Genomic DNA, 27,650 nt, shown 5'->3' with positions numbered 1-27,650 from the left:
GGAAGAATCAACATTGTGAAAATGGCTACACTACCCAAGGCAATCTACAGATTCAATGCAATCCCTATCAAACTACCAATGGTATTTTTCACAGAACTAGAACAAAAAATTTCACAATTTGTGTGGAAACACAAAAGACCCCGAATAGCCAAAGCAATCTTGAGAAAGAAAAACGGAGCTGGAGGAATCGGGCTCCCAGACTTCAGACCACACTAGAAAGCTACAGTAATCAAGACAGTATGGTACTGGCACAAGAACAGAAATATATATCAATACAACTGGATAGAAAGCCCAGAGATAAACCCACACACATATGGTCACCTTATTTTTGATAAGGAGGCAAGATATACAATGGAGAAACAACAGCCTCTTCAATAAGTGGTGCTTGGAAAACTGGACAGCTACATTTAAAAGAATGAAATTAGAACACTCCTTAACACCATACACAAAAATAAACTCAAAATGGATTAAAGACCTAAATGTAAGGCCAGACGCTATAAAACTCTTAGAGGAAAACATAGGCAGAACACTCTATGACATACATCACAGAAAGATTCTTTTTGACCCACCTCCGAGAGAAATGGAAATAAAACCAAAAATAAACAAATGGGTCCTAATGAAACATAAAAGCTTTTGCACAGCAAAGCAAACCATAAACAAGACGAGAAGACATTCCTCAGAATGGGAGAAAGTGTTTGCAAATGAAGTAACTGACAAAGGGTTAATTTCCAAAATATACAGGCTGCTCATGCAGCTCAATATCAAAAAATCAAACAACCCAATCCAAAAATGGGCAGAAGACCTTAATAGACATTTCTTCAAAGAAGGTATACAGATTACCAACAAACATATGAAAGGATGCTCAACATCACTAATCATTAGAGAAATGCAAATCAAAACTACAATGAGGTATCACACCAGTCAGAATGGCCATCATCAGAAAATCTACAAACAATAAATGCTGGAGAGGGTGTGGAGAAAAGGGAACCCTCTTGCACTGTTGGTGGGAATATAAATTGATACAGCCACTATGGAGAACAGTATGGAGGTTCCTTAAAAAACTAAAAATAGAACTACCCTACAACCCAGCAATCCCACTACTGGGCATATACCCTGAGAAAACCATAATTCAAAAAGAATTATGTACCACAATATTCATTGCAGCTCTATTTACAATAGCCAGGACATGGAAGCAACCTAAGTGTCCATTGATAGATGAATGGATAAAGAAGATATGGCACATATATACAATGGAATATTATCCAGCCATTAAAAGAAATGAAATTGAGTTATTTGTAGTAAAGTGGATGGACCTAGAGACTGTCATACAGAGTGAAGTAAGTCAGAAAGAGAAAAATAAATACTGTATGCTAACACATATGTATGGAATCTAAAAAAAAAAAAAAAGGTTCTGAAGAACCTAGGGGCAGGACAGGAATAAAGACACAGACGTAGAGAATGCACTTGAGGACACAGGGAGGGGGAAGGGTAAGCTGGGACGAAGTGAGAGAGTGGCATGGACTTATATATACTACCAAATGTAAAATAGATAGCTAGTGGGAAGCAGCCACATAGCTCAGGGAAATCAGCTCAGTACTTTGTGACCACCTAGAGAGGTTGGATAGGGAGGGTGGGAGGGGGACGCAAGAGGGACAGATATGGGGATATATGTATATGTATAGCTGATTCACTTTGTTATAAAGCAGAAACTAACACACCATTGTAAAGCAGTTATACTCCAATAAAGATGTTAAAAAAAAAAAGGAAAGAAAAAAAGTAAAAGTCATAAACTAAATGAGCAACAGTGGTTAGTTCTGAGATGACTGGATGGGAAGAGAAAGTGAAGAAATTTAGATTTATCTAGTCTTTTAAATAAGTAAATGTATTTGTATATTATTAGTACAAAGTTATATTTATTTTAATTTAAAAACTAATAAAACATTGTCAACACTCCATGCTAAAGTGAAAGACAGAGGCAGGGCAGTTGGAGTCAGAGATGCGAAGATGCTACACAGCAGGCTTTGAAGATGGAGGAGGGCGCAATGAGCCAAGAAATCAGGAAGCCTCTACAAGATTGAATAATCAAGGGAACAGATTCTCCCCCTAGAGTCTTCAGAAGGAATGACATCCCGGGCTACAGGCTTGATCTTAGGCAAGTGAAACCATTTCAGAATTCTGCCTTCTTGAATTGTAAAATAACAAATTTGTGTCATTTTAAGCCATCAGATTTGTTGTAATTTGTTAAAGCAGCAATAGGAAACTAGTATAAGTCCTTCGTAACTGCTGAGTTGCTTCTGAAACCTGCTCAGGCAGGTTTATGATGGCAGATTTTGTATTACAAATGCCAGTATCACCTGAGGATTAATTCCCGCTCTTTGGGGTTACTATAAGATAGATAGTGTAAAAAAAAAAAGTAAGCCCCAAGTATTTTATTCTGTTTGGGTTAAAATTGTATGTAAAACCATATTCCCCAAGCCACCACATATTTAATGAACAACTTTGGAAGACTTAGATATTTTAACAACACAAAGCATTGGTCTAGTCATTAACCTATTTTGTAAATGTGAGACCAAAGGTTGGTAATTATTTATAAATCAACTACCATAAAAGCGTAAAGATCAAAGGTTGTTAGCCAGGTGGGAAGAAAGTCCTGTTTAAGTGATTTCTAAACATTTTCTATATTTTGTCACCACAAATTTGGTCTTTAGTCTGTTTGCTGAAAAGGATGACAAGCTTTCCTGGGTTTTCTGCTTTTTTTTAAATAGGAAGAATTAATTTTATCTACTGTGGATAGTAACCTTAACCTCAGACCTTACGTTATCCTTTGAAGCATAAAATTATATTAATGCACTACATGTTTTTTAGGAAATTATATTTGTTTTAACGTGCTTCTAGTAGGAAATTGAGTTTAGTGAACTAAGCTTTAATAGGCTCTCCAGCACCATGATGATTATTATTTCACTCCATCTTCACTAATTTTATTGTATAAATCTACCAGTGTATAATTGACACAAACTCATCGTGTCTTTTTTTTACACATCATTAAAAAAAAATCACACAAAATTTTGTGACTCATGACTCAAGTCAATTTGTTTTTGAAAAAAAAATACAAAGCCTTTTCTTTAAAAATAGCACCTGTTTCTTTATTCACATGTAGATCGTATCTATAGCCTACTCTGTGGCTCTGAGAGAGGACAAGCAGGATGGCTCTCACGGGGACAGGAGTGACCCCAGCCAGGAGCAAAGAAAAAGGGGGTGTGTGTTTAAAATCTTGGAGATAAAACATTCAGTTTGTGTATTGCTCTGTGTATCTGTAGCTCTTGAATATGCTTATTAAAAATATCAGATATTTTTAAGTTTGATAAAGCACACATTGAGTTAATTATCATTTTCAACCTTACCTTTGTGGTAAATAATGATCAAAGTAATCCTTCAGAAATGCTGGACTCACAACTACAGAATGAAAAAGACTTCCAAAACATTAGAATTAAAAGTTGACTTCAAATTTAATGAAAAATAACTATTTTAAAAGTTATGTATTCATATATTGTACTTTTATAGGCAAACAATTCACACACAGGCTATATGTACGCATACAGATCTATGCAAGTGCGATTCTCCCCCCTTCTTCTTTGCTTTAAGTCACACTTTCCCTGGCAGTTCTCAGCCTTTTTAAAAAATTTTCCTAGGAGGTCTACTTTTCCCTCCCTAAAGAGGGAAGCCCTGCAGGGTAAGAGAGTATAACACGTCAGATTCTTATGAGCTAGAAAGAGAAGTCTCAGCTAAGGAAACTGATTTGCTGATGAATTAATACAGTATCGGATTTCCCCACAAATTGCTGTGGGGCAGTTTGGCCTCATACCATCAGCCATCAGATGAACATTTCATGCTGCCCGTCTTTGCTGTGAACTGTTAACACATCAACCTCTTTGGACCGCCTTGAATCTATGAGAAGGAAATGTGGCTACCATGAGGTGAATAACCAGTACAGGGTCTCAGGTTTGGAATTCTAGTTTCAACCCTATCCCTGTCTCATTATGTGAGTAGCTCACCAGTACTTATTCCCCAAATCACAGTTAGCTCCTGTTTCCTTAATGCTACTTATACTTAAAATTAACAGAGGTGGGAGATATGAGTCTATAGATCAAAGACATAGTTAGTTAATGAATATTCTAAGCCTAATTCCTCTGGCACCAAGTTCCTGTTGCTTCTTTCATCAGCAAGTCAAATGCTGCAGGTGCGTAACAGTATAAGCCCAGTACTCTTCACTTAGGGAAATGGTTGTGAAAATGTTAGTCCTTGTATGTGGTACCTAAATTAGAGACCAATAAATATTTTCAGATTTTTGAGTTTCAAATAATTTCAAAGGAGGCTGAAACATAAATAATTTGACAAGTTTCTGAGGTCTTGATTTTCCTAATATCTACCCAGATGCCAATAAGGGTGCATGCAAATCCCAATCTAAACAAGAATAATGCTAAATATTGTCATGAACTGAAACTTTCCAAACTATGACATGCTGTGGCATCTGACCAATATGTTGTCACCAACTAATCCCTACAATTCTTTACTTTGAATCTTGGAAATTCTGCAACTAATTCTCACTCATTAATTTCTTGTTTGGCTTAATAAAATTGTTACCAAGGACTTCTTGTTAAGTTTATTTTCTAAGTCAGTGTTGTGCTTTCTTTTTTACACAATAAACATCTTCCTCTATTACTAGTAAGCTAAGCCTCTGAATTTTAATTATATTTGTCCTAATCTTACCCTATTAACCCTGTGACTATATATAAATTTCCAAATTGGCCAGTAAAACAATAAATCGTACCCGTTTGAAAGTTACAAACACTGTGAGAATCCGAGAAAAGCCAAAGACCCTAGTCCTAGGGAAATACACAGACACACACACATAGCTGCATTTATTATAGCCATATAACAGAATAGTTCAGAGTTTAGGCTTTGGAGAAGTTCATGCTTCATCCCTTACAAGCTGTAATGTCCTCATTTGCTAAATCAGGATATTAAATTTATAAAAACCTGTATGGGCCTATGCACTGGTTAAATTTTTAATAAATAAGATCTTTTGCATTACATGTTGCCCCCAGTACGAATATGTTTTAGAGTCAAAAATCCTCATAAATAAGACCTAATCCTGGAATGACGTAGGAGGAAAGAGGTATTTTTATGTGTAAGCTGCTTGTGAATGTTTTACTAAATAATTTGTTCATGATTTTTCTATAATTCTTGTCTTAATCTCTTCTATATAATTCTAGGCAAAATTTTAGAACCATCTATCAATCTAGTCTCTAGACACCGATTATCTCTAATGAGGGATGGAATTATCAAATGCCTAATTGAATGCACTCCCCGAACATTATGAAGATTGTTACCCATCCTTAGCTTGGGAAGTTAGCAATATGTCACCTTCTACATGACATATTATTAAGTTTTTCAAATACTTTTATGCCATAGAGTTTCTTTATTTTGCTACTGGACTTTTCCTGGTTCTTTGTCTGTATCTGTACATACCCAGCTTTAAAATTCAGTATCAAAGCTTGGACAAATGTAAATTTTTGGTAATTTTATTTTCAAACATAGTTTAGATCACAGTAACACAAATATGTTCCTAAGAACAAACTCATTAAAACTAAAACATTACCAAGTCTCAGCTAATGGCCAAGTTAAGGTGACTTCATTATTAAAAATGTCAGTCTTTACCCAAATAGTGTTGTCTATGGCAGTGATTTTCAACCTAGTAGGACCCCAACACACCTGAGGAACATGGCACATGCCCAAATCACAGCAGTGCAGCTCATCTGGCAGGAAGATGGGGGAGAACAGAGGAGGAGGCCAGAGTTGAGAACCACTACTCTAGCAAAATGATATTTTCTCATGGTCCATACCATGTTTTAAGAATGAGCTGAAGGTATTGGCTAATCATGAAAGGAATTGCACTCTATCACTATGTAAAAAAAGAAATGAATCAGGGTATTGCCTCAGTTATTGTAGGCCATGATATATATGTGGTAGGGGGATAAAGGTGTTTCTTCCTTAAAAAAAGATCTTTGGTTTACATATCAGAAAGCTTAGTTGATCATACTTCACCTAAGAATACATCATGTCTTTGTAATTATTATTAAGTGATTTATTAGAGTCAGTACATAGGGCTCTGTTTCCAAGTAGGACACATTTTACAGAGTTTAGAACTAATCTTAAGAAACAAACACCCTCTGAACTGAAGTTGGGATTAAGTCATCCATGTGTAGAAGAACCTTCCCAAGGAGATAATATGTAAACGTGTACCTGGAAAAACTAGCTAGTCTTCCAATCCCATCCACTCTCCCAAACCAGGATATATCTTAATTAGTCAGTTATTTGGTAATATGTCAGGCATGAGGAGATGATAAATGGGAACTGGAGAGGAAGAATCAATCAGTTTTTTTCTCCATCCTGGCTACTGGAAAGCTCAGGCTAGAATTTGAAACCCACCTCTGTCAAGCATACAGGATTTAACAGACCTGAATTTTCTATGCAAACATCAAGTCCTCTCCACCTTTTTTTTCTTTATTGGATCCCACTTTCTTATTTTTTTTTAATTGAAGTATGGTTGATTTACAATATTTCAGGTTTACAGCAAAATGATTCAGTAATACATATATATGTACATATATATTCTTTTTCAGATTCTTTTCCATTATAGGTTATTACAAGATATTGAATATAGTTCCTTGTGCTATACAGTAGGTCCTTGTTGTTTATCTATTTTATATATAATAGTGTGTATTCATTAATCCCAAACTCCTAATTTATCCCTCCCCCTGCCTTTCCCCTTTGGTAAGCATACCACTTTCTTATTTAAAATGTTAAAAATCTTACAATAGTTTATTGTGTGTATTATTACAAACAATTTTAAATCACATATTAAAATTATAAACATTCCTACTATCTGGCTCTGTACAGGAGAGAGGGTTCTCCAAAGAGCAGACAAGAGTATGTCTGCAAGTTGGCTCTCCAAGTACCTGACATTATTTACATTCCTGGAGACCTAACAATCCACACTCTCAAAGCTTGATTCCAACAGCATTAAGATCATGCAACTACCTACCTGGAGTCTATATTCCTAAGCAGCCTTTGGGCACTAATTCACATTTCTCCATAGGAGAGATTGTACTGACCAATACACATGAGTATTCTGGTTTTCTTGGCCTAATTTTCTTTGTAAATTTTCAAGTTGGCATTCCAGTTTATTAATTGAGCTCTTCTGAGTTCAATTTACATGAGTCAGTCCTCTAAAACCTTACCAATTTTTGTTGATCTGGTAGAATTTTGTTGCTGATCATTGGCAGGTGATGAATGGCCCCTGAAGCCTTTGTTCTGCACCCAAAGCCCTGCCCCACTCCCCGGGTTGGGGGGAGATCCCAGAGCAGCCAGAAAACCACTCTTTGCCTCCATTCCCCTTGAAGAGGAAAACAACCTCATTACACCTTTACATTTGCTATTAATTCATTTTGAGATGCCACTGAACTTGAACGTTTCTCAGCATAAAACCTTCTGCTGTTGGTGAGGTAGCTGGTGGGACTTACTTCAGACAACAAAAATACAAAGCAGCTGTGTTTAGGTCTGAAATCTACTAAAGGAGCCCAATCTCTGGCATTTTCTTTCCTTTGCAAAAACCTTTATTTTGAGATCTTCTGAATAATCCATCAGATGCCTTTGAGTAGGAGAATTGTTTATTTATTCCTTCATCTAACAAACATTTATTGAGCACCTTCTATGTGTTAAATGCCGTCCTAGGTGTTAGTTCCTGCCTTATGGAACGAAAACTCTAGCGAGGAATACAGCTATTTTTAAGTACATAAATAAATGTTTCCTTATACATTGTGATAAAAGACATGAGAAAAAATAATTGGTTGCTAAAGTAGATAATAACAAGGGAGAGAACTAGTGTTAGATTTTAGAGCCAGAGCACACCCTCCTCCTCCCCAAGAGATGCCTTTTAACTGGGTGAACATATGTGCCCATTTGACTGGGACAGTCCTAGTTAATGCCAGTTGTCCCAGCATAATTATTAATAGAGCCTCCTTTCCCACTGAAAGTATCCTGGTTAAGATAATAAATTATATGGTCACACTAATTTTAAACAAAGTAGAAACTAGGTAAACTGCTAGTCCTATAAGGGATAATGATTTCTAAGTACTTTGGAAAACATCCTGAGGTAAAGCTAAGCATTAGTAGCATAATGGGCTGAGATTAACTTCGTTCCCTGGCTTAATTCCAGGGGAAAATCACAGTTTCAAACATAATGTATTTAAGGGCATGAAATCAATGTTGAGTGAAGAGAAATGAAGAATGGGCTCTTCAGTAAATAAAACTTGAACCCTTTTCAACATTGTGAAGACAGAATTAGCAGAAGAGAAAACCCTAGGCCTTCGGCATAATGGAAACCTAGAAAAATTTTTATATGAAAGCAGATAGCAGAATGTAGTCATAAAACACATAAACTGAAGGAACCTTGGAAATCAGCTCATACAGATCCCCCGTCTTAGAGAAAATGATGCCACAGGACATAAATGTGAATGGTACACTTTGAGGCTGAGAATTACTGTATCATATAACGCAAAAAACAAAGGATGTGGACACAGGCCACCTATGTTATAGGCACAGTTCCTCAGGTTCATCACTTATTTTCTCTTTCCTCGGTTCCTTCAAAAGGAATCCCAAAATCAAAATACCCTCCCTACTATCTCCCAGGATTATTGTGAAGATTAAATAAAATCATACAAGCTATAAAGGGCTTTGCAGATGTAGTTGTTGGTAATACATTCATTAACTTAGCCCATGTTCTAAGCAAAAAGGTCTAATGTTACCACGAAGTTATAGCAAGAAGTTTCCATGCCCTTTTGAGTTGAATAAAAGGGATACTGATTAGGGTTTTATAGCTCTCATATTCCTCCCTTCTCTCATCCCTCAAAAGTCACCAAATTAAATACAAATAAAACATGGTAGTTAGGCAATTGACAAAAAATAGAGCTTTACACACACTGGTTTGGGTTGAGGAGGCCATATCTATAAAAAAATATGTACCATGGTTACACAAACGTCTTCCCTTTTCGGATTGGATTACTACAAACCTAAACAGGTTGAGCAACAGTTGTTCTGAAACAACTAAACACATCTGAAACGAGGAATATAAAGCTGAGAGTGAAATCTGAGATTTTAAAATGCACGTGGTTATACAGGATAAATAGTCTAGCGTGAGTGCTGTGAAAGGCAGCACTAAAATGGTAAGAACTGGAGTCGTGAAAAGTTCTCCTACACAAATGGGCCAGTGATTTTGTTTTCAAGCTGGACAACATATTCTTTTTTCTTTAGGAGTTCAAGATGCATTTTTTTCTCTTTGAATAAGCTATCTTTTAAAAAATTTTTACTGGAGTATAGCTGATTTACAATGTTGTGTTAGATTCAGGTGTACAGCAAAGTGATTCAGTTATACATATAGATATATTCATTCTCTTTCAGATTCTTTTCTCATATAGGTTACCACAGTATATTGAGTAGAGTTCCCTGTGTTGTACAGTAGGTCCTGTTGGTTATCTATTTTATATATAGTAGTGTGTGTATGTTAATCCCAAGCTCCTGATTTATCCCTCCCCCACCCATGTTTCTCCTTTGGTAACCATAAGTTTGTTTTCAATATCTGTAAGTATGTTTCTGTTTTGTAAATAAGTTCATTTGTATCATTTTTTAAATCAGATTCCACATATAAGTGATATCATATGATATTTGTCTTTCTCTGCCTGACTTACTTCACTTAGTATGATAATCTCTAGGTCCATCCATGTTGTGTCAAATGGCATTATTTCTTTTTTTATGGCTGAGTAATGTACCATTGTGTACATATTCTTGAATATATATAAGAGATCTGTTAAAACTTTATAAGGAGTTAAGTGAATCTGGTGAACGTATTGAATGAGTTCAGGTAAGCTAGGCCTCAGAGACAAAAACGCGTAAAGACATATATGATAGAAGTTCACCTGTTGTTCATGGAAGAATCCAACCAAGTGCTCCTGGTTGGTGGGGGTTCTTCTGCACACAGTGGATTGTGGACTCTGTGGCTCTGCCCTCCCCTACATCCTCACCATCAGTTGCATCCAGACAGGGAAAAGGCAAAAAAGTCTGGAGGAAGCACAGCTTCTTACAAAGCCATGGCCCAGGAACAGCACAGCTTGTCCTCTGATCTGACTGTCTAGAACTCAAGCTCATGGCCACACCCAACTCCAAAAGAGTCTAGGAGGCAGGTTCTAATTGGGAAGAAAAGAAGAGCATGGATTTTGATAAACAGCTAGTGTTCTCTGCTATAGATAAGATTTCTAGTTACGTCAGTTCTGTGCCAGGACCGACAGTGGAGTGGAAGACCAAGAAGGGAAATAGGACATGAAATGACCCACCTTCCATTCGCAGCTTTCCCCATCCTACATTGTGCCCCAAAGAATGCCCAGTTCCTTATAAAGCTGACAAAGTGTGAACAAGGGGCAGAGAGTTACTGCCTTGTGTCAAATTCTTTATGTCTAATATTTTACTAATAGTTAAAAGAGATTTGTTTAAGCCATGCTGGCCTTGTGGTAGCTTTAGAGAAAAGTCTTTGGCCAGAATATGGGCAGATCCCTTCCCTGTAACCTATATGGTACCCTGAAATCCTTAGGCTTCCTAGAAGTTTTCATTTGACACCTTGGCAATGATTTGCAATTGCATAATTTTCAACCACAGAGAGTTTTAGGAACTCTAGACATTGAGACCTCAGGGACCCAAACCAATTTAAGTTATGCCCCTACTTTTCTCATCATTCTGGAAGGTGATCCCTGACTTAGCCACAAACTACTTTGAAAGTGGAGAAACCACTGGGAAAGAAGAAAGTAAGGCTTGGCTGTGGGGCTTGGTGTTTAAGTGAAAGGCAATACCTCAGGAAATTGTGAAACCACCCGTCGTTAAGTAGATGGTGTGAAGATGGAGAATATTATCTAAAAATACAAGACTCTGGCAGAAAAAGTTACTTTTCAGCTACCATTTGTGTCTCTGATTGTCTGCCTATTTTCCTCTTTCTCAAATGAGGCAGAAATTGGATTCCTAGATTTAATCTTTCCTAGCTGGATAATAACAGGATTATTATTTCGATCAAATTATATTTTTAATGCAAGGGACAAAGATATTTTTGAGAGAATATAATGATGTACCATGGACTTTAAGCAGAACAAGAAGGGAAATGAAGTCTGAGGGGTTTTAGGATAGAACATGGCAGGAGGTGAGGGGATATTAATGGGCTAGCTGTTTTTGCTGGAGTCACTGACATGCCAGTCTTAACCCTTCCCCTGCAGGGGGAATCAGACCCATAAATAGACCTTGCTCTATTGTTGAAATTGAAATTCTAGAACATGTTAAAATTCTAGAAACTCTACAACAATTTCTGATAAAGCTGGGTTGGGAAGCACAGCTTAGAATTACAGCCACAGCAAGGTTGCTTAAAACTACATCCATCCTGATTCAGACTGACTTGCCCATCCACTTGAAAGGGGGCTGATCTGAGAGGGAATTCCCAAGAGCCCCCTGGAAGGGTTTGGGAGGGAGAAGGGGAGAGAGATGTGGCTGTACGGGGAGGGAGGGCAGACATGTGAGAGGTCAAGAGTTTGGGGAATGACAGATGACCTGAGAGGCTTGCGGGCAACTGCGGAAACAGAAATCAGAGGCAGAATGGATTTGGCCTTGATTCTGACAAAAATTAGAGCTTTACACACAGGCCTGAGAGAGTCCAGCTGAGGGCAGGCAGGAGCCCTGGTTCTGAGCTCACAGGTAATTGAGGAGGGTCAGTAATAGTCAACAGCAGGGAGCAATTAACCAGTGGTATGCAAGTCCATGTGCCTGATGCACAGTGATACCAAACAATTCCAAAACTTCGGAGTTTGAAGCAGAGAAAGGTTTATTGCAGGGCCATGCAAGGAGACGGGTGGCTCATGCCTTAAAATCCCCCAACTCCCCAAAAGCTTTCAGCAAAGCCCTTTTATAGGAAAGGTAAGGGAGGGGCGTGGTTAGTTGTTGCAAACTCCTGGGTGTCAGATCCTTTGTTCTTGAGGTCACAGTCAGGTCACGAAGTTCCTGTAAACTTTCACCAAAAAAAATGTTATTCTCTGTTCTGACACGAAAGGGCAAGGTCCCAAGGCTCAACTTTCGACCTCCAAGGTCCAGGCTTGGCTAAGAGGAGGGGGGTCCCTGGGCTGGACCGTTACCCTGCCCGGGAGTGTTCATCCAGCACCCACAGCCCGGGTCCTCCCGCCAGCGCCCAGGCCCGGCTGAGGAGGCAGATCTCATCTGGCGGCACCCCCAGGACCAGGTCCCCAGACCCCACCCAGCCATCATCACTGAGGGAGCCAGGTGCCCGGGACCCAGCCAGCCCTCAGGCTCCTCAGGCCGCCCAAACGGGGGTCGGTCCCGAGGACCGCGACCCATGGAGACTGCCGCGGCCATTAGGTGTCGGAGGCGGGGATGGGGGAGAGGCTCACTGCCGCTTCAAGGCCCGGGCCGGGTCCGTGGGCAGGCGAGGGCTGTGGAGCCCTGCGGGACACAGCCCTCAGCCTGCGCCCGGTTCCCCAGCTCACCCATCAGCCCAAGGCGGAAGGGTCCGGAGGATCCCAGGGAGAAGGCGGAGATCCACCTGATTCTCCTCTCTCTCCTCTCTCTGCTGGGAGGACCACGGTGAGCCTGACCACAGAGCGGGACCTCTAAGCATTGCGCTAAGGGTCTGGCAATTACGGCCGCGTGGTAAGAGGGCGTGCCCGCCCGTGCCCGCCCCGCCCCATTACGCCAGGAGCGCGTAATTTTCCCTGAGGGTCGCCGCAGCTTCCGGCTGGGCTGGGTTGCCCTTCCTCACGGTTCTCAGGTTAAAGAAAAATTATTCGCGACACTTGTTAAAGAACGGTAAGGCTGACTTTAGTCAGGGGATTGTTGCCGTAGGTGTAGGGACCACTGCAATGGGGTGTTGTGGCAGGACAGAGATTAGGCTCCACTCTGAATACCACAAGGAAAAGTGGGGATTTATAGTCAAGGAGCAGAGTGGGAGCCAGTGGATGGAAAATTACCCGGAAAACATCAGGGGTGAGGAGGGATTCTGGCTACATTGACCTAGCAGAATTCTTGCTGAAGGTAGGCCAGGGTGATGAGACATCACCTGGGGCGGGGGCGGGGTGGCGAGCGTCAGGTTCAGAGATGCGGGGTGATCAGATATCGAAATGGTGAGACTGCCTCAACTAATTTAGCAGGGTTCTTGCTAAAAGTGGACAATGCAGAGAGGAACACGGAAGTCCAAAATCGAGGCCTAGTTGAAAAAGAGCGCAGAAGAGCCTGATTAGAATTTGGTCGAGGTGACAATCTTTGTCAGTAGAAACATCTTCAGCAGCCTCAGAATGAGAGGGAACACTGGAAACTCAGAAACCCGCGCGTTTTCTGGCTGGGAAGATTGTCTGTAGCTATCTCTTTCTGTGAATTTGCCTCTAAATTCATTTTTCAAAATATTTGAAACTCTCTCAATGTATGTAAAACGTTATTAGTTTGAACCATATAAACCTGTCAGTTTTGAAGTAAAAAATCTGTCAAAATCAGCAGTTTCATATGGTTCAACTTAATTCTGAAGGGAAGAATAGGTTCCTTGGGCACTTTGCATTTTCAGTGTCAGGCAGTAAAGACTTCAGGGTTGGGAGACCCCCAGGGTGCACCTAAAAGCCTTAGGGTTCAGGTTGTCCTCAGAGGACCGAAGAATAACCCTGATGCCCTGGTCACTGAAATCCTCAGTAATTCTATGTTACCACGGATAATAGCACACTTTCCTGGTGTGATTAATTCAGTGACCTCGGCAGATTTTTAAACCCTGAAACAAGAACCCAAACTCTACCTGCCTCACTCAGTAAATGACCTTGATGCCTCCTTCTCAGAGAATAGAGGCTATTGGGTAAGAATTTCCTCAAACTCCACCCAGACAGCAGGTATTTGTCTGCAGATGAATTCAGTTAGATTATCTGGATGCCCTTGGGTATAGTGCTGAAGAATCAACTTGGAAACCTTCATTCTGATTCTTTTGTATTGAGCCACAATACAAAGGCATGGCACTTCACACATATATAATTGTTAGGTGCTTGTACCAGAGACTGACACCACCAACCCATCCTGCATACTGCCACCAGGGTGATCTTACTAAAATGCAAATCTGAGGGTGTCATGTTTATGATTTAAAGGGATCAAATGCCTTGACTTCGTTGAGGAATCCCAGTGCTCCCTACTTCTCCAGTGTTACCCCACATGCAGCTTTGCCTTCGCCATGCTCAAATACTTTGCTTCCTGGAATGCATGGTGCATTTCATGCTTCTGCATTTTCCACATGCTGATTCTTCAGCCTGTAAGTCTTCTTCCTGTCAAGACTTTACTTCTCTAAGTTTTCTCTACTGTAAGAAATATTTGAGTAAGTTGCCCTTTCTCAGTGATCCTCTTAGCATACTTCTTTCCTTGCCTTTATCTCACTGTATTTTTAGTCTTAGTTTATTAATCTCATTCACTTACCGGGCATTACATTAGATAGACACAATGAATTTTGAGTAGAAACTTCATGAAATAACGTGCTCAAAATATGAGTTAAGAATGAATAATTGCCTACAGATTTACAACTTAGCTCCCTAGGTCCTAAAAATGTAAGAATATATCTAATTTTGCATAGTTATACTTTCTAATACTGAAAAGATTCACAATTTAATCTTCTGTTAATTATTTTTGTGCCCTGAGGCAATCCTTTTAAATAGTTTTGATAATAGCTAACAGTTACTGAGCCCATATTCTGAACCAGGCACCATGCTAAGTGCTATATATACCTGGCTTAATTCCTGAAACTACACTTACAGTTCTCATTTTAAAGATGAGAAAACTAAGTAGAGATTCTCTTCAATTTATTTGATTGATAAATATGGATTTTACATATCCTGTTTTTAACTCTTTTCACCTGAATTCCAACTGAAGCACTAAAATGTAATATCTGAAACATATCACATTTTTGATTAAAAATATAAATATCTTGATCTAGTAATTCAATTTCTACTTTTTTTAAATTTAGTTATTTATTTTATTTTTGGCTGCATGGGGTCTTCGGGCTTTCTCTAGTTGCGAAGAGCAGGGGCTATTCTTTGTTGCAGTGTGTGGGCATCTCTTCGTGGTGGCTTCTCTTGTGGAGCACGGGCTCTAGGCGCACGGGCTTCAGTAGTTGTGGTGCATGGGGTCAGTAGTTGTGGCTTGCAGGCCCCAGAGCGCAGGCTCAGTAATTGTGGCGCATGGGCTTAGTTGCTCCGCAGCATGTGGGATCTTTTCGGACCAGGGCTCGAAACCGTGTCCCCTGCATTGGTAGGCGGATTCTTAACCACTGCACCACCAGGGAAGTCCCTCAACTTCTACTTCTTTTTCTACTATTTCTATTTGCTTCAATAAGCATCTGGTGAAATTTCTCCTAATTCCCTTTTGGAACTTCCTTTTCCTTCAGTTTTATTTAGAGTTTCCAAGCTTAGAATCACTGAACAGCAGTTGGATCTACGGTGCTATCCAGATCATTGAAAAGGTATATCCCTGCCTGTGGATTTTCGATTGAAATAAAATAAGATGACATGAAAGCACAGAGAAGATGAATGGCTTGAGCTGATGGGCAGCATTTGGAATTGGTTTTGTTTTCTTAGAGAACTGCAGTGTCATTTTTCTTCGTCCTATCCTATCTCTGCTGAGTCTGTCTAGGGGATGTCTTTTAATGTGAAAAATTGAGTAATAGCTTCATAAGAAGAAGTCCAGAGAAAATGCCTCCTGGACCCCAACTTATCCTCAATTCACAGAGTAATTCCCTCAGAGTAATGGGCTTTTTTTCTTTATTCAATTAGACCTCAATTATGACCCAGGAAATCAGTCTCTGGACTAAATGGGAGTAAATAGCAGGTAAGAAACAAACAAGACACATCACGCTTTTGCCTGGGACTTCTTTGGGTCAGTGGTTTCGTCTTTAAGAGTTCTGGTGAGGTAAGTTCTAAGTTTTCAGAATGCTCACTTAAGCTATAAATCAGAAGCTTCTGGTATCTTGTTGCTAGGACTCGAAATCGAGCACAGGTGAGGTTATAGCACGCACGTACGCGCACATACACACACACACACACACACACCAACCAGGGCTAAAGGAAACTAAAACAGGAAATACTAATTCTTAAAACCCAATTAAATCCAAGTGTTAGTAATTCTTTTGCAGGCATGAAATGGCAGTGTGCATAAAGTAAAAGTACAAGATCAAAACAACAACACCAAACTCCCCTTCACTCTCTTGCCCACACCGTTTCCCCCCAGCACAGAGACCAAACAATCCGCTCCAGCTGTCTCCACTCAGAGAGGGCTTCTGGCACAATCTGGCTGATGATCAGAGTTATGGGTGGAACTATATATCAATAAACATGTATATTCTCCCCTATGTATTCTGATTCCTGGTCTAGGAGAATCTATGTTTTAAAAATCTCCACCTATAGTGCAACGTACTAGCGAAAAAAACCCAGAAAGAACCTGCAGCAAATTCTCTCTTCCACTGACACCTACTCTTGCCATCAGAAAAAGATTACAGGACCTGGAGCAAGTCTAGAACTGGCACAAGTCTGTTTTACTGAGGATTCTCAGCAGAGTCTTTCTCTGACTTTCTTTTTTTTTTTTTTTTTTCTCTGACTTTCTGATTAGCCTTATGAATTAAGGCAAGTGAGTAAATCGAGTTTCCCCAACCTGAAGCATCTATTTTCTTGCTCCTCAAAGGAGCATTGGCGTCACCCGCATGATTGGTAGCACCCACCCATTACTGAATCAGAATCTGCATTTTAACAAGAGCCCCACTATATTTGTAGGCGCATTAAAGGTTGGGAAGCTCTGCTCTCTGTCTCCATCTTTGATAGCTTCCAAGTCGATTCTTAGAAGTTAGACCTAGTCATGTCCTTCTGGGCTAGTGTCTTTGCCTGAAAATCTGTACAGTTCTGAGTCCCTCCAGGATCCTGCCCAATTCTTCAATCGAGAAAGGTTGGAGTCTCAACCTTAAAGCTGAGCTGTTGCTTTGGGCCCTGCTGCCTGCCTGCAAAAATTCCTCATGCCAACGTGGACCCCCTCCAAACTGTCTCCAAGAGGATTATTTATAGCTGGGCCTCACTAGCCTTGCAGCAGGAACACACTGTTAAATATGCAGAACATTCTGAGGACAGCTATTTGTTTAAAATGCCATCTGTTAGATGCTCTCCCTTTTATGAAATAGAAGACATCATCTCAAGTCATTCAAGAAAGGCATGAAAATCGTGCTTTGCAGCTCATAGTCCAATGCTAAGTAGTAGTCAGTTTATACGTATATACAGTTCAGGATATAGAGAACTGTAGCACCAAAAATTATTAATGTTGATACTAAGTTAAAATTCCAAATGCAAAACATATTTGGTTAACAATTTCCTGTAAGAATTTACTCAAATAGTACTACTTAATCTATGGAGGAGTGAAGTACATATCCTTGAAGTACTTGAAATACTGATAATGGGTAAATATTAAGAAATTGAGGGAATTCCCTGGCGGTCCAGTGGTTAGAACTCCACGCTTCCACTGCAGGGCGCCCAGGTTCGATCCCTGGTGGAGGAACTAAGATCCCACAAGCCACGTGGTGCAGCCAAAAAAAAAAAATTGAAATTTGAGGTGTTAAAAGTTGTCTGATTATATCTCTTGATTACATAGTCAGCTCGGTTTCAAGTTTAATGAGAAAGGGTTATCTGTTTTTTGTCAATCAAGTATCAACTGAGAACTTACTATATTCTGTTTGCTCTATGCGGAATGACCATTTTTCACTTCACATTTACTAAAGACCTACTATGTGTAGGATATTGTGTACTCGTGATATAAAGATGAGTAAGACACTGTCCCTGCCCTCGAAGAGTTTACGACCTACAAGAGCAAGGCATGTAAACAAAAGGAATGTGATCAAGTTCTGTGGAGCATTTGTGGGCTACAGGAATGCTCTCAAGGAGGAGGATCAGTTCTGTCTTGGGGAGGCCGCAGTTTTATAAAGGCAATACTCAAAGGATCTTTCAGGCAGAGGGGTTAGAACAGCAAAGGAATGGAAGCATGACGCTGCCTGTTACATTCAGAGACCTGTGGGAAGTTCAATATGCTTGCAATTCAGTTTTGTTTTCAAAATGACAACATAAAATATTTCAGAAATTCATCATAAAATAAAAAAATAATTTTATGTACCACTGTTATTGTACAAAAATAATGTACACTGGATCAAACATACAAATATAATAGATTTCATATTTTGCTAACCCTTCCTTAGATCACTCTTCCTTTTTAAGAAAATACACTTGGACATAGATACACTACTAAATGTAAAATCGATAGCTAGTGGGAAGCAGCTGCATAGCACAGGGAGATCAGCTCCGTGCTTTGTGACCACCTAGAGGGGTGGGATAGGGAGGGTGGGAGGGAGGGAGACACAAGAGGGAAGAGATATGGGGATATATGTATATGTATAGCTGATTCACTTTGTTATAAAGCAGAAACTAATACACCATTGTAAAGCAATTATACTCCAATAAAGATGTTAAAAAAAAAGACTATATAAAGATCTTCAACAAATCAGTATAAAAAAGTAGACAACTCAATAGAAAAATGAATAAAAGACTTTAACAGTCACTTCACAAAAGATAATACACAAATATAAAAAAGTTATTGGGCAATAAAAAAAAAAGAAAGAATACACTTAACATCCTTTTTTTCTCAAAACAAGTTTTTATTGAAGTATAGTTGATTTACGATGTTGTGTTAGTTTCAGGTGTACAGCAAAGTGATTCAGTTATATATGTATTCGTTTTTAGATTCTTTTCCATTATAGGTTATTACAAGATATTGAGTATAGTTCCCTGTACTCTACAGTAGGTCCTTGTTGTTTCTGTTTTATACATAGTAGTGTGTATCTGTTAATCCCAGACTCCTAATTTATCCCTCCCCCTCCTTGCTCATTCTTAATTAACTGTGAGATGTTTGAAAGCTAGACCTTGATATAGACAGGCATGCAGACACACAACGTAAGGCTTTACTGGGCAGGATAACAATAGTGACTACTTTCATAGATAGAATGCCAGATTTCAGTCAGACTAAACTCTCAACAATTCTTTTTACTTTGCTTTTACTTATGCTTTATGGAAATGTCGATTACAAAATTGTAAGGTCTAGCTTGGAATTTAGTTTTGTGAGGTGAGGCAGGCAGATGGCACTGGAGCCGTGGGCAGGGGCTAGACCACCCATGTTAATGTTTTGGGACTTCCTTCCTTTGGGTGAAGGAGAAGCCATCAGATATTTTTGAGCAGGGAAAAGTATCAGTTCCTGGGTTAAGCCCATTACATAAGTTAATTCTATTCTCAAAACAACTCTATGGAATAATATTATACCCATTTCCAGTTGAACAAACAGGTTCAATGTTTCACAGCTAACACTTGGCAGAGTATGGACGCAAACACAGATCTGTTTGACTCTACAGTCTGTGCTTCTCTAGCAAATAAAATATCCCTGATATGGATAAATTAACAAGCTAAAGGTCTACCATACATAAAGCAAGTGGAAAGTAAAAGCCTCACATTCCGTGATCTTGACGGTAAGAGCAAGAGGAATTGGAGGTGGTAGGTAGTGATGGGAGTCTTTACATGTTGGAACAATCAATCCCACATAGTGTGGTACTGAAGTTGGAAAGTGAGGGCAGTTGGAGGGAGAGAGAAACTTTTCTTTGTCTTCTATGTATACCATAACAATATTATGGGATGTCTATATCCCCAGAGAACTCTGTGAGCTGGGTACTTCTGGCTTTTGATATGCTAAAGGGGAAACAAAGGAATCCATAAAATACCATCCCAAGCCTAGTTTATACGGTTATTCTTCCTACTATAAAATTCTATAGTACATGTCTGGAGCTAAAGAATATGTTATTTCTACAAGCTTTCTTTCTGTAACCAAATCTTAATTTTCCTCTAGGCAAATGAATTCCTCGGGTGGATTAGGGCAAAGTTAATGTGCTCACAGAGGCACCAGAGAAAGCATATTAATAATAAAATATTGCCCCCAGTTACATATCATGTGCAGTGTGTCTTTAAGAAGGATCGTGGAAAATGTTGAGTCTCCAGAATGACATAAATTTACTTACAAATGTGATTTTTATCCAAATTCCAGTTACCCCTTGCCTGGGATAGAGCTGCAAATTTAGGAGTATTTGCAAATATCATGTCTTCCCATTAAAATGAAAATACCTCCACAGTCTCATATATTCAGGCACACTTTCTTGATATAATACATGGTACTGCCCATTCACCTCAGCCCAACTTTTATATGTATCCTTACTCTGCAAATAATCTCATATTTTACAAGGCTATATGTACATATATACCCATTCAGTCTCCATCTAAGTCCATGTCCAAACCCATCAAGAAATATTTTTAATCTATCTTGCTCATTGTCTTTATTTGATATTCAGATAAAGTAAATATGAGCAATTCTAATGTGATTGGTATGTTTGAGCTTTAAATTACCGCTTTCTTTGTCTCATCAATGGGTTTGAATGATTTTCACTCATGAGCTGTTAATGAAAATTTCTGGCCCATTTATTCATAAGACTTTCTACTTAAACAGTCCTGTACCAAATCTGTACCTGTTTAATTTACTTAGGAACAAGAGCCCATACATTCATTTCCTGTTCTGCTGCCAAAGTTAACCTCCTGGAGTTTTTAAAAATGTGAGTCTCTACAGAGTGACAACACAAGGGCAGAACATAAAAAAGAAAGAAGGGTTCTGCTTCTCCTCCCCCATTATTAACTGTCGGCACCAAAGATAGTCCAGACTCGGGTTTGATGTTGGCCCATGGGGATTTCTCATGTGCGTGTGTGTGCAAGGTGATAAGTGCAAAAAAAAGTCCAGAGTTGGAAAGTACACATTGAAATTAGGAAAAGGGGAAAAGAATATGCACCCAACAAAATGTGCAGTCATTAGGAGACGTGCCATAACTTTCGCCCATGCTGCCGGCTCTGGCTGAGCCTCAGTCTAGGTAAATAGCGCCCAGCACTGTGAAGCATTAGGTTTTTAGAAGTGAAGTTAAACTGATAAATTAGACCTCATTTATTGAACAGCAGTTAGAGCCGATTGCCTAGGGAGTCGTTTGACACCTTTGAAGACCGTGCTAACTTAATTGGTGATAGTTTGGGGGCTGAAGGAAACATTTAAGCCAGGAGCAGCAGGACACCGTGCCGCATGAAAATGGAGAAGACAAGCATTCTCTCTGACAAGGGGAGTCATCTATAGATTTTTGTGTCCATTGTTTTCGCTTATTTGTGTGTGTGCTTTACTCAGTCAATCAAATATAATTGACACCACTGGGTTCTGTTGTTTTGTAGATGACAGGAGCTAATGCAAGGGAAAAAAGCTGCAAGTAAACTTCCCCCTGAAAGGCTGTGAAAAGGTTTTTCCACAGAGCCCGTGACATTTTTTGCTCAATTGTATTAATTGATGTAGTGACAAGGCACTTGAAAAGATGATGGATACTGATCACTACACCCTTTTTTAAGGTTGGGCTATATCTCGCTATTAGCATAAGCACTTGTTTGTACAAGGAGTGGAGAGCAGCCAGACAGAACAAAAGAAGAAATAAGGCAGCAGCTTACCCGCCATATGCACCTGAGAGGGGAGGGCATTGGTCGGTTACATAAGGGTACCAAAGCCACACTGGAGATGGGCATTTAGTTCAAAGACTTTGAACTTCACATTTACTCCCCTAGACCTGTGGTCTTTAAAGAGGTTCTGCCCCAGTTTTTTAATCATTTGCTCAGAGCTACAAATGATTTCTCAGAGTTTTCTTAATGTCCTAACTGCTTAAGCGCCAGGACAAAAGACTGAGGGAAGGCTATTGGTGCTGGGGCTAGGGTGATTCAGGCTAGGGGAGCTAGAGGTTTGGGGATGCTCATTTCTCAGTCAGAGTCAGTGGCAGTGATGTGTTAGAGGAAGCCACATGGCTTAGCAAGACAGTGCCAGGGCTGAAATGACTTTGACTACTCACGGATAGAGCTATTCAAGGAAGACCTTGAATACTTAAAAGGGGAGGATAGAGGAAGGAGTCCATTTTTTGTCTGCCCAAGTCTCCCGACGGTTGCAAGAATAAAATCTGTGGTCAATTGAGGTACCCACAATTGTGCCATAGCATCTTGAGTCTTCTCTGGATCATCTCTAATGTATAAATCACCTTGAGTTGTTTGCATTTATCCTAAATTCACAGTGCAGATATGTTTTCAATCACCCTAAGAAAACTCCTTTAATTAAAACATTTAGTTTCATTAGTTTATGAAGTTCACTCATCAAGTGCTGTCCATAATTTCTATTGTTTGGCATTTAAATTTTGAATTGCATCATTCAATATTAGGAAATTTTGAGGGAGGGCTGGAGCAAAGATTAAAGAAAAATGTCCATTATCCAAATCCTCCAGGGAAAAATCAGTAGCTAAATGCACAGTTCAAGGAAGGTGAAAGCCCAGACTTGATTTTGGTCCATAAATATTTCAAGAAAGCATTTTATAAACCTCATCACAGAAGAATTTCCATAATACATCCTGAGCAAATAGTGAAACTCCATTTTCCAGAACAAATTCATCTACGCATACTATATTTTTCAGCATCAGTAGATAGTCATGACAAGTATACAGGAGAAATCTTTAGAAGGTCTAGTCACTGGGTATCTCATGCTCTTAGAGAAAATCCTCAATTCATTCATTCAATACATATTTATTGAGCACCTGCTATGTTGCAGACACTGGAGATGTAACAATGAGAAAAAAAATGGCATCTCTGCCCTCCTGGGTTATTTAGTCTAATATGAGAGACAGGCATTAATCAGATGATAAACCCAAATAAATGTGGAATATGGCACATGCTCTGAATGAGAGGTAAATGGGACTGTTAGGTTTATAACTAAAAGTTCAGGGAAGACTTCACTAAGGAAGTAATGACTGAGCTGAGATCTGAAAAACTGAGTTACTGGCACACGAAGGGCAGGGAGGGTAGAGAGGAAAGGGAGAACAAGTCAGTCATCTGCACATGGCAAGAGGGACTAATGCAGTTCTAGGAACTCCAATAAGCCAGAGTGGCTGATACACAGAGAGCAGCAGGGAGCGTGGGAGGAGGTGAGCTCCAGGTGGGTTAGACGGGGCTACGACGACCTGGGACAAACAGCTTTAAAATCCAGATACCACGCAGGTATACTGTCCTCCTCCACCAAACTTACCTCCTTATTAACCTTTTGCCATTTTTATTTTTGAGATCTCAGACTAGTGGTAATAGGTTATCAAAATAATGGCAAAAGTCTGGTGACTGCCTCTTGCACAGATTCCTAAAAACTCTTGCTGCAGTAAGAGGCAGAGCAAGTAAATAGGGTGAGAGGAGTTGGGTAGGCTCTCTGTGGCTACGAGAAGCCTGGATAGTCATGTATCAGCTCTTCCTGTTTATGTCTGGAGTTAAATGAATGTTTGTTATTGGACAGCATTGACTCTCTGCACCAACTTCAACTTGGAAAAAGATTCAGATGATTTGACAATGAAGGAATTTGCTGGAGCGGTGGGATTATACTGCAGTAACATGGAGCCATCTTGGATTGTGTTCATAATACCATTAGAGAGCAAAATACTTTTTTTAAGTGATGTAAAAGTTAGATTTTTAAAAATTTCTTGCTACCACAATCTTTCTAGAGAGGCTCCATTGGCAAAGGAACAAGCCTTGGCCATCACTCGTTGCTGGCACCTTGGCTATGGCAACAGCAGTGACAGAAAAGCAGATGCAGTGGACGGTCCAAGGACCTTGTAGAGAAGATGCTCGTTAGCACCAGCAGCCCCTTGCCCACTTTCACCTCAGAATTCCTACAGAAAAGCAAAACATAAAGGCATCAAGGTGTCTCTGACTTACAATCAGATACTGGAACAAAACTGAACATGAATTTAATCCTCATGGTAGAGATACTTCTGGCACAAGGAACCATGTCTACCCTTGAGAGAGAGCATGCTGAGTTGGGCCTGAGCTCCTACACACCCTCCAACCGGTGAGCACAGAACTGACACTTCACAAGTCCCCTTGATAAGACATTTTAGAAGAAGACTCAATTATCAGAATCCAGCATCAACAGAGATTAAATCTACAATACACCTTTGGCAAAAAACCCCACATGGTTTTATATATGATTGGTCAAGTTTCCTTTGTTCCCCTACACACACACACACACACACACACACACCACCTTACACTCCACTAGGGTGTTCTCCTGAAGCCACCAATTACAGGGAAGGCCTGTCTTGTCCACTACCCACATTATGCTCTCATTCTCTTCTTCACACATTGACAGGTGTTTTTCCTCTGCCTGGAATGGCTTCACCCATATCCTTCTGCTCAGTTAGAGCCTGCCTGGATGCTAAGGTCCACCCCAGATCCCTTTCTCTTTGGTGTCTCCTTTTACTACCACAGCTGACTCTAAATACTTTCTCCTTCCTAGTCAGAATTGTGGTGTAGCGTGTTCATTTGCCCTCCCCAACAAGATTGTAAGTGTACACATGAATAGCAAATTGTTACCTATTGCTGTGTAACAAATCACCCCCAAATTTAGTGACTTAAACAACAACCATTTACCATTGTTCACAAGTCTGCAGGTCAGGGGTATGGTTCTGCTGATCTGGGCCAGGCTAGGCTGATCTCAGCTGGACTCAGAACAGTCTGTTGTGGGATAGGCAGATGGATCTGATGATCTTAGCTGGGCTCTCTCACATCTCTGTGGCCCTGGTTGGAACAACTGGCTGCTTGGACTCTGGCATGAGGGCTGTCAAGCTCTAGCAGGGCTGGAGGGCTTATTCACCTAGTGAAGGCAGGAGTCCTAAGAGAACAAGGCCTGGGCGTGACTTGGACCCTGTCACTTCTCCTTCATGCTGTTGGCCACATATGTGTACATACATGTATATAAAATGGGCACAGATAATAAATAGATATAACATCAAGGCAGTTATGTCAACTTCAACTTCCCTCAGGTACGGCTGTTGGGAAATGCTGTGAGTCCCCTTCTATCTCTAGCTTTTACCCAGATCATCTGCCATCCTCTTCTCTGTTTCAGGCCAGCCCATGATGTGCTGATTCCTGTTAAGTCACATCAAAATAGTCACTTCCTTATAACAACTAAAAATTCTATACCTTTCTATTTGTTATTAATCAACATTCAGACTCTATTATGAAGTCTTCATCTAATTAGCCATGACTCCTCACTACTGCTATAAAAATCACGCTAATCCATAAAGGGGGAGAAAAATCAGAATCGTGGCTCCTCTGAGGTTCTGCAGATATGCCTGCCCCAGGTCCCTGCACATGCCAAAAACCATCCATTTACCAGTTTCCGCATAGCTTTTAACAAAATAATAAATATTTCTGGTCTGGATGCTGTGCAAAGGTGCTCTACCCATCAGGGAATGGTTCTTTACTTGATGCGTACCCTGTCCCTCAAATATCCCTCTCCACTTCCCCTCCTTCCAGCGTCATGGCTGAAATTGCCCACTTGTTGTTTCATTGGCTTCTGCTGCATAACTCCTTAATTCCTGTGTACGTGCTGGCAGGAATTGTGTTTTATGCATCCCTTTGTCCAGTGCTGTGAAATAGTTTGGATTCTCAATAAGTTTATGATTCATCTACCACCACATCTAAATCTTTGGCAAAGAAACAAGCTGGGGATCTCCTCTAAGCCAGGGAGAACCAACCAGTTTTGAAATCATTATTTCAAAACAAATTTTGTAGGTGGAGGGGGCTGAGAGCCAGAGCTTTGGAGTCTAGTTTCCTCCCATTTTTCAGTTGTTGTAGACATCAGAAGTGCAATGTTGAGCAGCACACATGGTCCCTGTCTGTAAAGAGCTTATTCTAAAGGAAGGAAACAGATACATACAAAAAAGTCAACTAAAAATTCTATGAAGAGGGGCTTCCCTGGTGGCGCAGTGGTTGAGAATCCGCCTGCCAATGCAGGGGACTCGGGTTCGAGCCCTGGTCTGGGAAGATCCCATGTGCCGCGGAGCAACTAGGCCCGTGAGCCACAATTACTGAGCCTGCGCGTCTGTAGCCTGTGCTCCGCAACAAGAGAGGCCGCGATAGTGAGAGGCCCCTGCCCCGCGATGAAGAGCGGACCCCACTTGCCACAACTAGAGGAAGCCCTCGCACAGAAACGAAGACCCAACACAGCCATAAATAAATAAATAAATTAATTAATTAATTAAAATTTTAAAAAAGAATCTCAGTTCTGTAAGTAAACTAATCAGAACATGTGGTTAAAAATCTAAAAAAAAAAAAAAATATTCTATGAAGAACATCAAAGTGGGTGATGTGCTGGACACTGCCTGGAGGCCGTCCTAGGTTGTGTGTCAGAAAAGGCTTCACTAAGGATGTAACATTTAATCTGAGACCTGAATCGTGGAACCAGCTATGCAAAGAGCTGTGAAAAGCACATTTCATCAAGAAACAACCACTTTTGTGAAGGCGCTACTGTAGATACAGTTTCAGAGTGTTTGAGGAACAGCAGTAAAGCCGGGATTGCACATACATGATGGCTGGGGCATCAGGTCAGGTAATCCGGGAAGTAGATCCAAGACCAAAGTAGAAATGCAAGAAATTTATTGGTAAAATGCCTGTGAAATATAGAGGGGAGAAGAAGCAGGTAAAGGCCGTGAGATCTCTAGGTCATGAGAGCTGGGAAAGGAGAGGCGGAAGGAAGGAGGATTAGGTACGCAGAGCCTCAGATTACAGTGCAGCTCTGAGGAAGTTTCAGCCAGGCCACAGGGAGCTGGAATCAATATTGCTCATCTGAAGGGTTCCATTTTGGGCAGAAATGTCCCAGCTCTAGTGGTCCTGCTGTGTTGAGTCATTAGCTGAGAGCAGCATGAGGAAAGCATGGCCTCGGCCTGACTGCTGTGGCAGCTGGAGACTCCTCCCAGAAGGTTCCCTCTGGAAGGGAGACCTGAGTGGCCCACCTCTATGGCTTACGCAGTGGCTTCAGAACTTCTTTGTAAATGAGACTCAGGATACCAATCTACTGGGAAGAGGGGACCTTAAATACATGTCATATATTACTTTACCTCAGCGTTTCCCAACTGAGGGCAGTTTTGCCCCCTGGGGGATATTTGGCAATGTCTGGAGATATTTTTGACAGTCATATCTTGGGGGGGAAGGGCATCCAGCAAGTAGAGGCCAAATATGCTGCTAAATATCCTCCAATGCACAGGGCAGCCCTCTACAATGAAGAATTATCTAGTTTAAAATACCAATAATGCTCAGGGTGAGGGAAACCTGCTTTATAACTAATTGAAAAAATTATCCACCACATTTGTAAAAGAATGCAAGGTGGTGAGCGTGGGGAAGCCGATACACATGGGACACATCATGGCACATCGGAGAGCACTGTGAACCCAAAATTCCACCTTCAAATCTTGCTCATTTCCTACTTCAGTGTGTATAGTCTATGAAATAAATCACACACACATATTGCAAAGA

This window comes from Balaenoptera physalus, assembly GCF_965194825.1.
Source record: "Balaenoptera physalus genome assembly, chromosome: 3".
Classification (NCBI taxonomy): Eukaryota; Metazoa; Chordata; class Mammalia; order Artiodactyla; family Balaenopteridae; genus Balaenoptera; species Balaenoptera physalus.
Note: the sequence above shows the minus strand (reverse complement) of the source record.